The sequence below is a fragment of the Coptis chinensis genome, chromosome 3 (genome assembly GCF_015680905.1).
Source record: "Coptis chinensis isolate HL-2020 chromosome 3, ASM1568090v1, whole genome shotgun sequence".
Lineage (NCBI taxonomy): Eukaryota > Viridiplantae > Streptophyta > Magnoliopsida > Ranunculales > Ranunculaceae > Coptis > Coptis chinensis.
The window spans coordinates 12,385,878-12,398,677 of record NC_141458.1 but is presented as its reverse complement, the minus strand read 5'-3'; the positions used below and the strand labels follow the sequence as shown (position 1 = coordinate 12,398,677).

Below are 12,800 nucleotides of genomic sequence, written 5' to 3'. Positions count from 1 at the left end.
AGTCTTTGGAGAAACTCTAAGCTCTATGCTGGCACCTCCGAAGTATGTACTTGCATGCAGGAAATGTATTTTTCTTTGGTAACAACTAGATATTTGAACCCTTTCAATGAACGGGACCGTTGTTATATAATTTTTTTCATTTTATTATTATGTATAAGAAATCTTACTTTTAAACTATATTGAAATTCATACTGGAAATTAATTTATCAAAGGTCCCAATGCCAATAATTTGTTATGGCTATTAAACAAAGTTATAAACATAAAGCGCTGAGCAAAATCCATTAAAAAGTAAAAGCTTACGTTGTTGGTCATCAGTGTGGGGAAGATTGGCACGAAGGAGCTCACTGACATTCCCTTATAGCACTTGTTGTTTATAACATCAATAACTGCAACATTTGGACCCACTAAAGAAAACAATTAATTATACATCTTTGCTTCTACTTATATTTTTAAACGACATATTAAAATGAGATTTTCATATATGAGAAGTCACAATTGGTTTTAATCTAAGGGTTCAATCTAATCTAAGTTTGTTTTTCCCTTATTCCAAAAAACTACAAAAGAGAACCAACCTTAGAATACTTATTTTTTAGTATTTAACCTCAGAATATTTATATTGTCAAATAAAATTAAGCACAAAACAAATTTTTGTTGAAATCTTACATGTAGCTAGTAGAGCTTATGCATCAAAATCGATTAAACAAAATATGGAAAGAAAACCCGATAAAGAAAGCAATTAATTATCTCTTTTTTGCTTCCACTTATACTCGGACCCGACATTAAAATGATATTTTCACAAATGAGAAGTCACAATCGGTTTTAATCTAGGTTGGATAATCGAAGCGTTCATTTTTTCCTTATTTAAAAAAAATATAAAAGATAATTATTGTGCATGTCTCGAATGTTCAAAGTCAGCATATGAGAAGAATATAAAGACAGAGATATTCAATATCATCAAAAGATGGTTGTATAGAATGGAGGTGAACAAATGATTTTTCATGGGTTTTTCCCATGGAGAAGTTTTAGGGGTTTCTATCTCATTAAGGCTATCCCATTATCATTCCCAAGCAAGGCCACCCCTTGAATAGAATGGAGTTTAGATTGTTATAGCTCTTCAGGAATGAAAAAACCTTGAAAGACGGCGCAATATTCTAGTTGTGAAGGTAAGTTGCAGGTTAAAGGAAATGTGAAGATTATATTCAGGAATTTGAGCGGTATATATAGTTAAACCAATCCTTATATATATTCAGACACTTGGTAGTGATCGTAGATGACATTACTATGAATAAATAAGAGAAAAAAATAAATTGCCTACACAAAAATTATACTATACCATGAATGAAGCACCATTAAAATACATTGTTTAGTTTCAAACATCCCACATCATACCAGAACTTCAAATCCTACAATCAGTATGCCGAAGCTAGTTGATGAATATAACATATCTAGGCGCAGTCTATTCAAAGAAAGTATATGTAATTGATCTATTTAACTTCTTTTTCAATTAGGAAATATAAATTTTTTTTATCAGTGGTTATTGGGCTATCTCTATCCTATCCATCTTTTATCATTCTTCTAAACAACATCACAACACTACCAAACAAATTATTAAAATTATAAAGTATTACACAAACTTTAGAAAATGACATTGCCAAAGTCACTTAATATACTGCTCAAGATATGAACATGACCTTGGTGGATTTGAACCACCATCTCTTGAGATGTATTTTCTCATTCAAGTGATTTTTTTTTTTTTTTTTTTTTTTTGGTAGGTAAAGCAAAAAAAAAAAAAAAATGTGTGGGCAAACCTGTTTTTAAAGAGATCAATAACTCAATTGTGCAGCAGGGTTCGAACCCCAGACCTCTAGTATCATCACCCAAAGGTTTTACCAACTAAGCTAAAAGGCACTTACCTCAAGTGCTCTTCCATTGAGCTAAAGATCCATTTTAAGATATTTCGAAATATAATGTGCAGGAAAAAAAATATAATAATACACTATTTATCCACATCAACAATCATATACAAAATCAAACTATATACAAACAAAACACCACCCTAAACCAAACCAATATAAAAGAAAGAGATTTATTTACCTATTTTTCACATTAATCTTTTAGACATGGATGTAACCACAATTGCACTTAAATGTCAAAAAGTACACATTAGTCCTACTAATACAATAAAATCCACGTAGCGCATAAGCTTGAATCAACTTACAATTTTCAATCTAGGAGAAACATCTAAGCAGTACATTAATGATAGCAATAGTGGATCTGTGAATGCCAAACTCACTGCCCTTTTGCCAACTTCATCTTCTTCTTTTTTCAACAATCTTTATGCCATCTTTATCTACCTTGAAGGAGCTTTAGTATTCTTAGATTGGAGCAGTGCATACATTTCATTAGTTGGAAGGCCATGAATGAAAGACGCAAATACGTTGAAAAATTTGTATTGGGTTTTTCAATGGCTCTTCAGCTTCATTTAAACATTCTCTTTAGACAACATTGGTTCAAAAGTAATGTCGCTAGGCCCTTCAGTTTCATTTGACCATCCTCTTTAGGCAGCATTGGTCCAAAGTTAGGGTATTATGGTGCTATGAGTAAGCAATTAGATGGGCGACGTGGACATTCTAAACAAAAGATGTGTTCCATATGATAGAGAAGTCCCTGTTAGTGACTTTAAGTAAAAAACTAATTGAATGAAGATAACAAACAATTGAGCTGCAAGCAGTTAAAGATGCAAGCCTACAATAAACCTCTTATATAATCTAATAGAGATGTCATCAGTTAATCAGTTTTATTAACAAAGCAAGATGAACAAAGAAGTCCAAGAAAGGGGTAAAGAACAAACATTAACACTTCACGAACATGATTCACTTTCATTTTGCTAGTATAGATACCCGTGTTACACATTGTTTTGACATACTATAGTGGCTAACTGTATGCCTTTGAATCAATCATTTGGTTTACATTTTGCTACTATAAATACACATGTTACACATTAATGCACCCCAATCCAGTTTTGCGTTCTTGTAAAAAATCAGAAACTTAAATCTCTATGCATAAACATTATAAATTAAAAATATATTTTCACTTTTTGACATGTAAAAGAATATATAAAAACTTGCAAGGGATCCGGTTATAAGTAATTAAGCCACTTGCAATAATTGTAATTACCCTAGTGCAACTCAGCAAATTCTTCTTTCAAAATAAACATAGTATTTTTTTTTAGGATAACATAATAGTATAGTGGAAACAATTCTTAAACAATATCACCATTGAAAATATATAGGACCTAAACACTGTCCTAATTCCAGCATATGAAATAAGAGATTAAGTTACCAATCAACTAAAGTGAAATGAACTAAGTAAGAGCATGGAGATAGTTTTGCTTACACATTTGGAGCAATAACACCAACAGCTAGTGCCAAAGATTGACGTCGTATGTATTGTACGCCAACGATAGTTATTTTCTCTTTGTCACTCTCGTTCTTGTGAGAGCATGTAGTCTCCAACTTTGGAAGATATACATAACTTACAGATTGGTTATGTACCAACAATGAGAAGAATATAGATTAAACCCAAAAGCATTAGCTCTTAACGAAAAACAGGACAATCTTGTGGCTTATAATAAAATTAAATCCGGTTTTGACTCAAAGTTCCTAGCTAAGACTTGTGGTGGATAAGGGAAATAACCTTATCCATTACGAAATTCTATGCACTGATGTGATTATTAATAGACAAAATAATAGGTTATAGACAAACTCTAAATAATGTAATGTACTTTTAAAAGGAAATACAATTCAAGTCCTAAGCTCCTAAACTAAAGAACATGTTTCACATAGAATTCTTCTATTTATCATTCCTTGGTTATATCTAAATTAAGATTTCTATCATGATTTCTATCAAATTGTACAATAACAAACTATGATAATTTCAATTCCAAATTTAATAACAGTTGAATAAAAATAACCAAACTATGATAATTTCAATTCCATTTTGTACTTTGAAAAAATATATACTCATCTAGTTATAAGGGGTTGAAGTTAAAAAACTATTGATCAATGTACGTGCGAAGAGGGTACTTGGAACCAATATAATAATTGTTGGTATAGAAATGAAATCACCTTCAGTAAAAATCAACAATGGCACCAAGTTAAATCTCCTAACCTCGCATACTACAAATGTTCCAAATCAGCGCCATTACTGCTACTGAAATAATGTACAATCTCAACAAACTAAAAATAAATAAAAAACTAAGAAAACCCAAATTTACAAAAATAAATAGAATTGCAAAACTAATCCAAACAATATCATATAAAACAATTTGTTGAAATCTAATTATTCATCTCATCTCAACCCATATTAGAAACAGATTAACACATATGACCTACAGTCAAAACTAAATAATTTACAAACAACCCTGTCAATCAAGTAATAGTCTCAAAAGAAATTATTTGATAGATGATAAAAGAGTGTCCGTTAATAACAAAAAGGTAAAAATCAACTAAATGTCTCCAAAATGATGATTCAAAAAGATAATAGAGTGTGTTAGACAAAGAAAATAAAGGCAACGATTGATTGATTCATTGGTCGAGAATTAAGAGTTTGTTGAAACAAAATTCACCAATAACATACCAAATGCACAAAAATCTATTTAGACCAATATAATCTTTTCTTGATATACCACCGTAAACTCAAAACTCCATAATTGGTCGGTTTCAGGTTCAATGTGTATGTTAAGTGAAGGATAAATATTTTTCACTTCAGTGGAGTTTTAATGTACTCACCTTGCAGGCAAGCTTCTACATCAATCAACTAACTCCACAAAACTTGCGCCATATCACCATGTTTTTCAATATGACTCAAATCAATAGCATGCCCACTTTTGTTTAATTAGCCTATTAAAGTCATGACTGTGGATCCCTAGTTGGTAGATTAGTGCAAGCAGTGTTATCAACGAAATGCATCCATTAGCAGTAAATTATTACCATGCGGAGTAACAATCTAGAAAAAAAACATAAGATAACACTTTGATAGCAGCATGGAAGTGACTAACCCACACATCCAAATCGATAAACCACTTGAAGCTTTTTGAAGCAATATTTTCAGTAGAAAACAACACTTCCCAACTATCATATATAGATCTATAATTCCAGATAAATAAGCACAAAAATCATTAGGCAGAATCAGATTGTATTTTGTATCCCATTATTGAGGTTTCATTATGAGTCATCAAATTTGAAAGAAGAAGGAAAAAAAAAGGTTTAGTTGTAGACAGTTGACAAATAAAAAATAACAACAAAAATAAAAGAATGAAGATGCAAAACCGGTTGATTTAAAAGCCAACACATATGGAAATTTACACCTGGAACTAATTAATTCTCTTATAAGTTAATAGAGTAAACTCTGCAGTGATGGGACTCTGAGAGGTTATGCTTATCTATTGGGTTAAAGAATATGCAACTATATATCTCAACAAACACTCAAACTAACTCCATACATCAACCCAAATATATTGAGAGATTCTTACCTTGTAACTTATACACTTGGTTGAAATGGATATTCCTCATGAGTTATTGAGCCAGTTTCAATTATGTACGGTACATGAATTACAACACTATGGTTAGCTAGCATGCAACCGGTAAGATGGGGTAAAAAATCAAAGAAAAATAGATTTTACAATATCAAAATAACAAACACCTTGAAACACGCCAAACAATATAATAAAGCATCGTGTTACCTTTTTGATTAAATCCAAGTATAGATATCGCTTGATGTCCCTTCTTAATCCCATAGGCAAATATCTGATTAGCTCCATCTCATTTTCTCCACTTTTTTCATTCAAAATTATGTGCTCTACTTCTCAGGTGTGATGATAGTTGCCTTCGTTTCATCCACTATTCCATCTCACCACTTCAAGTTGCATTTTCCTTTCCTTCACCATGACTGTATGATAAATCGCCTACAACATAATGTGTAATCCCTATTAGCTAATCTGAGTTATATGATCCCATTATACCATCCATATAATAAAATTTTAATAGTTATATTTAACGAATGTGAATGGAATCTGACCTGAATATTTCCTATAAATAGAGTGAAAGGTAATAATAGTCCACTGAGTACGTTAATTATATTGAGTAACACCTCCAGATGCGACTGAAAAGGCAAAAGTACAAAAGAATAAGTATCAGAATACAAAGAGCAGGGGTATATTTGTACAAAAAAGCGTGACCGTTCTAATTTCAAAAAAAGTTCTACATAAAACATTAAATCTAAAATTAGTAGTTATTACACTATCACTATTCAATGGCTCGCTTTAGTACTTTGAAAGGTTTTCGCTTGCAACTTGGTAGGCTAAAGGAGTGGACCTAATTTTATGGGCAATAGTTATTCTTGAGTATACAATACATTTTGACAAAAGACATTTGGGAGAAGATATATAATTATGTATACTCTGAATTGATCTAAATGAGATCCATTTCATTTCCTAAATTTTAGAGTTGAGCTCATATCCAAAGTGTACCAAGCTTAACATATTGTAGAGATGAGGACTTTGTTCCAACCCCATGTTTAGATAGCACCGAGATTGGCTACAGAGGCATGGCCAAAGTCTCCTTAGAAGATAGCTCTTATTAATTACGTCTAAATCATATTTTCCTAATTCCAATTATATGCAATTAATTAGCAAAACAATCCATGCCCTGGAGTACACATCCTTTAACTTATGTCAACCCAGTTCAAAATTTATATGGGCCTATAAGGGATATAAAGATGGCAATGCACAAAGTTCTTTTAGATGTGCTAAAAATAGAAGAAACCTTACCTGAGTCATTAGACCACAGCTCGAAGCTAGGTCCTACATTTCAAGGGAAGCACCAATATTTTAGTAAAATTAATAAAACATTACTCGAGTGATATTAAAAATTGTATTACATATATCATATATGATGATTAAATTAAATTGGTAAAAGGTGTATTACATACATGCTCTACCCATCATTCTCCTTGAAAAAAATAAATTTTAGTTGAGGCAGGCATGAATAAAACCAATTTTAATACGATTTTCTAGTATTAGTATTCAATATTTAAATAGTTTACTAATACGCAAAAGTTGAGATTAAAGTTTACTAATAGTTTACTAATGATACGTAGTATAATTTTTACTATGTTAAGTTTGTTAACATTATATTTAGAAAGTTCAATGCCTAGGGTTCGGGGTTAGTCGAGGTGCATGTAAGCTAGCTCGAACACCCAGTTAGCAAAGTAAAATGAAAGTTCAATGCTAGATAACCAAAGCAAATGGTATTAAAATTTTCATATATATTGTTCTCAATGCAATGACCACAATGTTGCACTTAGGTGGTTGTGAAGGATAGGCAATATGGATTGTGGGAGATGTATGCCAAATCATACCATGAAAATGATATAGGCTACAGGTTGGGTGTTAACGACTTCGTACAAAGGTTGTTTTTGCATGCATCCATCCCTACTTTACTTAGAATATGATGGTGTAGCATTCATATAGAACATCTTTCCTAAGTCAGGCGATAATTACACATAGAGGAGGCCATGAAATAAAAAGTGAATAAACAAAATCATACATCAACATGGGTATTTTTTTTTCTTATGGGTATTAAAAGATAATAAACAGAAACATGCGAAAAGTACACATATAAAACCGAAGAAGAAGAAGAATAGAGGAGTACGTTCATGACATGGTCACCAGAGAACATGCCAAATTGAATATGCCTTATTGGATACTTTGCTAGATTTCTTTGCGAAGCAACTAAAAAAGTAGAACCCATAAGATTTAATTTAACGACTCAATTTTCTTTTAACGATAGTATAAGCATGTTAATTGGAACAATTGTTACTTCATGTCTACCTGATATGCACATATATAAACCTTTCCATTGCTTAATACATGTTCATGCAGTCATATCCAATACAAAATACGCAAGGTTTAAAGCCATAATGATAGTATGCAGGTGATAATATGCAAGGTTTTACCACATAAAGCATGGTTGAGTAAGGAAAATATTGTAGCATATATACCTTTTACCCCAAAGAAAATTCCATTGAACATAGATATCTAACTTTCATGCTTTCTACTGATGGATAGATATAATCTAAGTCCCAATAATTTTTCAAGTTATAACAGGGCAACATGGGTTAATTCCAAGACGATGAATGGTGTAGCCATGAGCACTTATTTAAGTGAGTGCTCATAATATGTTACTTATAGTCAATCAATGTATCATCAACCACTTTACTCAATCGGCAAAACTGAAATAGTCAATTGAAATTTAACTCTTAACACATTAATTAAATCAAAATAATAATAATAATAATAATAATAATAATAATAATAAATAAATTAATTAATTAAAGAAAACAAAACAGTAGAAAAAGCACATAGAGAAAGCACTTGTGATGGAGAGAGACATCAAGGCCGCAAAAGACTCCTGAGGAGGATTGGCGTGAAGAAAATCGCTAAAAAAAAGTAAAAAAACATCTAATTTAATTTTCCAATTTTTGCGTCATTGAAAGAACACGGAGGAACAACCTTGTATTTTTGGGTTTAATTTTTCTTTTTTCTTTTTATTGTTTCTTTTGTACGTAAGGCGAGGGTTTGGGAATTTTTTTTCTTTTGTTTTTTCAAAAAATTGTAGCTTTATACATATTAATCACACGAATTGAAGGGAGAAAGTTGAAGAGTACATTTGAAAAGTTCCTCTCAAAAAGGCACTTAAAAATAATCCCAATATGAAAATCAATTGCAAGCGTCCCATGGGTGGGTAGACGCGAAGTCGCATATTACTCAACCTAGCTAAATTTGGTTGACACATGCCTAGTAAATGACACACTACTGCCATTTGACTGATAAAAAAAAAGGCAAGGCATCAAAGTCTAATAGAGCAAGTTATTGCACCTGAGGTGTCTGCATGAAGAGATACTCAAAGGACTTTCCAAATCTTTCAAACTCCAACATTCTGAGAGCAACTTCACAACTTTGGGAGACAATGGGTTCAACATCCTTTGCAAACTCCTCAGGAAGCTCGACACTTTGGCTATTTGCAATTGATCCAAGTGCTTCAGCTGCTTCATGTCTAACCATCGGATGCTCACTAACATTCTTCAGTACTTTAGAAAGGGCAGCAGTGGCAGCTTTATTTTGAAGCTGGCCTAAGACATATGCTACCTCATGTTGCAAAAGAGCCCTTCTAGCACCTAACGAATCAACTATGGCACAAAACAACTACATTTTCACAACGATTTCAAAGAGCAAAGAGAGCCGCATATCGCTGATACATGCCTCTCTCTTCGTCCAGAAGAACTTCCCTTAGTTGATATATAGAAGAACAGCAAGAAGTAGGTGTGGCTTGATCAACAAAAAGAAACGGTGATGCTACCTCTTTTGTTGAATCCTCATTGTGACAAACATTCTTCTGTTGCTCTATTCTTTCAAGAGCCAACTCACATGTTTCTCTCACCTCCTAAGTAGGATCTGACACCAATGTCTTTTCCAGAAGGGGAATATTACCTTCCAAACCAAATGCCCCAAGAGCTTCAGTAACCTCGTGGCGGACAATGGGGTGTAAAGAAAGATCCTGAAGAACCTTTTCTAAAGCAGGAATCGCTTCCGCATCTTGCATTTGACCTAATGCAAACGCTGCCTAATGCAGGGGCGGATGCAAGATTCTCCACCAAGGGGGGTTACAAGAACTAATTCACACTGCTATTTTTTTAAAGATTTTTTTGGGGTATAAATTATGAATAGTTACCACTATAAAATTGTTTTTTGAGCAAAGTCGGGGGGGTTACATCCCAGGCCAGCCAAGTCATAGATCCGCCCCTGGCCTTATGGGCAAGCAAATTTGAAGAATCTCTAGTTGCAAGAATAAGTGCTTTACGTGGTCTAGAGCCATGTAGATTACGAAGTGAGAACAAAGCTCTAAACCGTTCTGATATTGGTTGAGTTTGGTCGAGTAATTTTTCGCAGAGGAACTTTTCGATTTCGGGTGATGATTCGAAGGTTTTTGCCAACGCCAATTTTTTTTTTTTTTTTTTTTTTTTATTATTTTATTTTTGTTATTTCTTCCTTATGTGTGTGTAAGGCTATGGTGGGTTTTATTTATTTGGAATTTGGGGAGGTTAAAGTAATATAAATAAGTGAAGGAGAAATTAACAAATCTAGGGAGGTGTTTCTAATTTTCAGCACATCCTTTTTTTTAGGAGCCACTAATATTGTCCGGTTTGGAAAAATATAGCGATATGGTGAGGAGAGAGAATATGCAAACAATGAACCAATCTTACACTGTACTTCATGAAACAACAGCAACAACTAAATACCAACAAATATGTACTTAGCTTAAAATTAAGCTTTAGGTATGGTTGAGAAGAGAAATAGAAAGGGTCTGGTAGTGTCCGTTTAAAATGGTCTTAAAAAGAATACATACTAAAGCAACCATCACTTAAAAGAGACAACAAAAGAAAAAACGGAAGGAAGCTAAAAGGAAAAAATGAGTACATTGACTTTTGGTTTAGAGAGTGCTTTGATTGACCAATAAAGGTAATCCAAATGTGGAAGGAGTGTAACTTAGTTTGGCTTGTGTTCCATAAAAGTTCAACGAATCAATATATTAATTGGTATATTCTCCCATGAAAATTAGGCAACTTAATCAAACAATTGAATTGTAGTTTTATAAGAGAATACATACAGTACATAATCCAATGACTATTATCGAAATTAAGTTCACTATACAGCTTGAAAGTTGAACGAAAAAAAATTGGAACCTTCATTAAACAAAAACTCAAAATAATTTAAATCATCAAAAAAAAATTATGAAAGGAAATATAAGTCGGAATTTTTTTTAATAACTGAAATTCAATAATATTACTCGAGACGCATTGTATGGTTTTCAGTTAATGCAATATTGCAATAAAACAATAGCGCTGCTTCAACAATCTTACAATATATATATAATATGGAAATTCAAGGTAATTAAAAACATGGGTATTACCTGATGTCTATAATTCCAATACCCACTCCATCTAGCAATCAAAACAGAATCATTAGCACCACTAAGAGCCGAAGGCAACTTCAACAAATTGAAAGTCACAAATATCAACACTTTGGAATGATTACCTTTGATTTAGAAAGTAGAATCCAATGAATTGAAGATAGAGCTTTTTAGGATCTCCAATCCCAAAGTGTGAAGCCAAGAAATAGAGAAGATAGTAGGAAAGCTCTTGTGATTATATCATCACAATTCGATGTTTGTGTCCAGATTCAGTACATATATAGTTTATCAATAACTCCATTTCCAAAAGCCATGTCTAACGGAATTTTTAATACACAATAACATAACAATTTCTTTGTACCCTGCCAACTCTTAATAAAGGTACTATTTCTAACTGCATCACCAGAACAGAAATGGACATTCTAATACCTAAAGTTTTTGAAGTAACTCGATCAGCTTGTCCATCTGTTTCTCTAACTCTCGAACCTATACAATATAATAGAAAAGTAGAATTCGTTGATCCACCAAAGTTTATATACATATGTATTCGCACGTGGTTGGTTAAACTTGTTTCTTTTAATTGATCGACTTCTGTTGTTTAAAATCCAAAATACATCAATTTAATTACCACTTTGTATCTTCCACACTTCTGCACTAACATTTTACAAAAGTGCAAACATGTTAAGTATGATAAGGACAACCTTCAAACTTAAATTGTAACATACAACCACCGAAATTGAAGATTAAAAAAATGCGTACTTGATTGAACTGCCTGGAACGACATTGGTGTCTTCTTCTTCATTGTAAGTGGGGGTTTAAAGCTTTAGTTTTTTATTTTTATTTGGATAGAACTCTGGCTTGGTAGGGAAGAAGATAAAAGTGAGATACTGTCAGCAGGAAAGAAGTCCCCATCAAATCCAAACCACGATTCTGGTGCAAGAAGTAGTACAGGGCAATACCGAGGGACTCTAAAAATGGGAAGAGACGAAACTCATTTGGCTCAACAAAACCTGGACACGTTGACCAGGATCAAAGAGACAATAGTAGTTCTAAAACCCAAAACCTTTATTTCTATCCCTTGAATGTCTGCTTCTTCTGGAATAGGAAGTTCTTTGCCTTTGTTTTGATAAACAGAAATGGTTACTGTATCATGCATGGCCATTCCAATCTAGAACTTCTAATTAGCAGGTGATCATTGTAGAATTTTATCATCATTGAGATCATTTTTAGCTTTAATATTTTCTTTGATTTTTTTCCATTAGCACTACTTACTGTGATTATGCCAAGTTTTAATAGATTTTTCATGTTTGACAACTTTTGTTGATTTGATGTTATCAAGACGGTTACATTCTAACAAGGATAATCGTTGTAAAATTCATTTTTGCCCAAGTTGATTGGTGGGCATATGCCAAACGACAGTTAAATTAGGTAAATAATTCTGTTATAAATTGATTTTTAGCATACACTATCATGTAAAATTTGTATTCATCAGCTTATGTGTTTTGCTAAAGAGCATTATGGATAGGTCTACCTCTAAGATTTGGGCTTTGTTTGCTTCAAAATATCATATAGTTTAAAACATCCGCTCTGTCTTTGACTCGATACAATTAGTATTTTGAGGCATCTCACCTTTTGATGTCGAGGTATGGACACACACATCATTACATTATGTTTTACTTGAGGGCTTGAGGTAATGATCTATGCTTTTGAGTTGGGATAATGTTGCTTCATTTCAGCAATATAATGTAGGGTGTAAAGTGTTAGTATTCA

The 12,800-nt window shown here is 32.6% G+C and overlaps 1 pseudogene; it reads right to left on the bottom strand.

Moving 5' to 3' along the window:
- Positions 1-8,929: 8,929 nt before the first annotated feature.
- On the bottom strand, positions 8,930-12,192 carry LOC147507981 (deoxyhypusine hydroxylase-A-like; annotated as a pseudogene).
- Between the last annotated feature and the right edge of the window lie 608 nt (positions 12,193-12,800).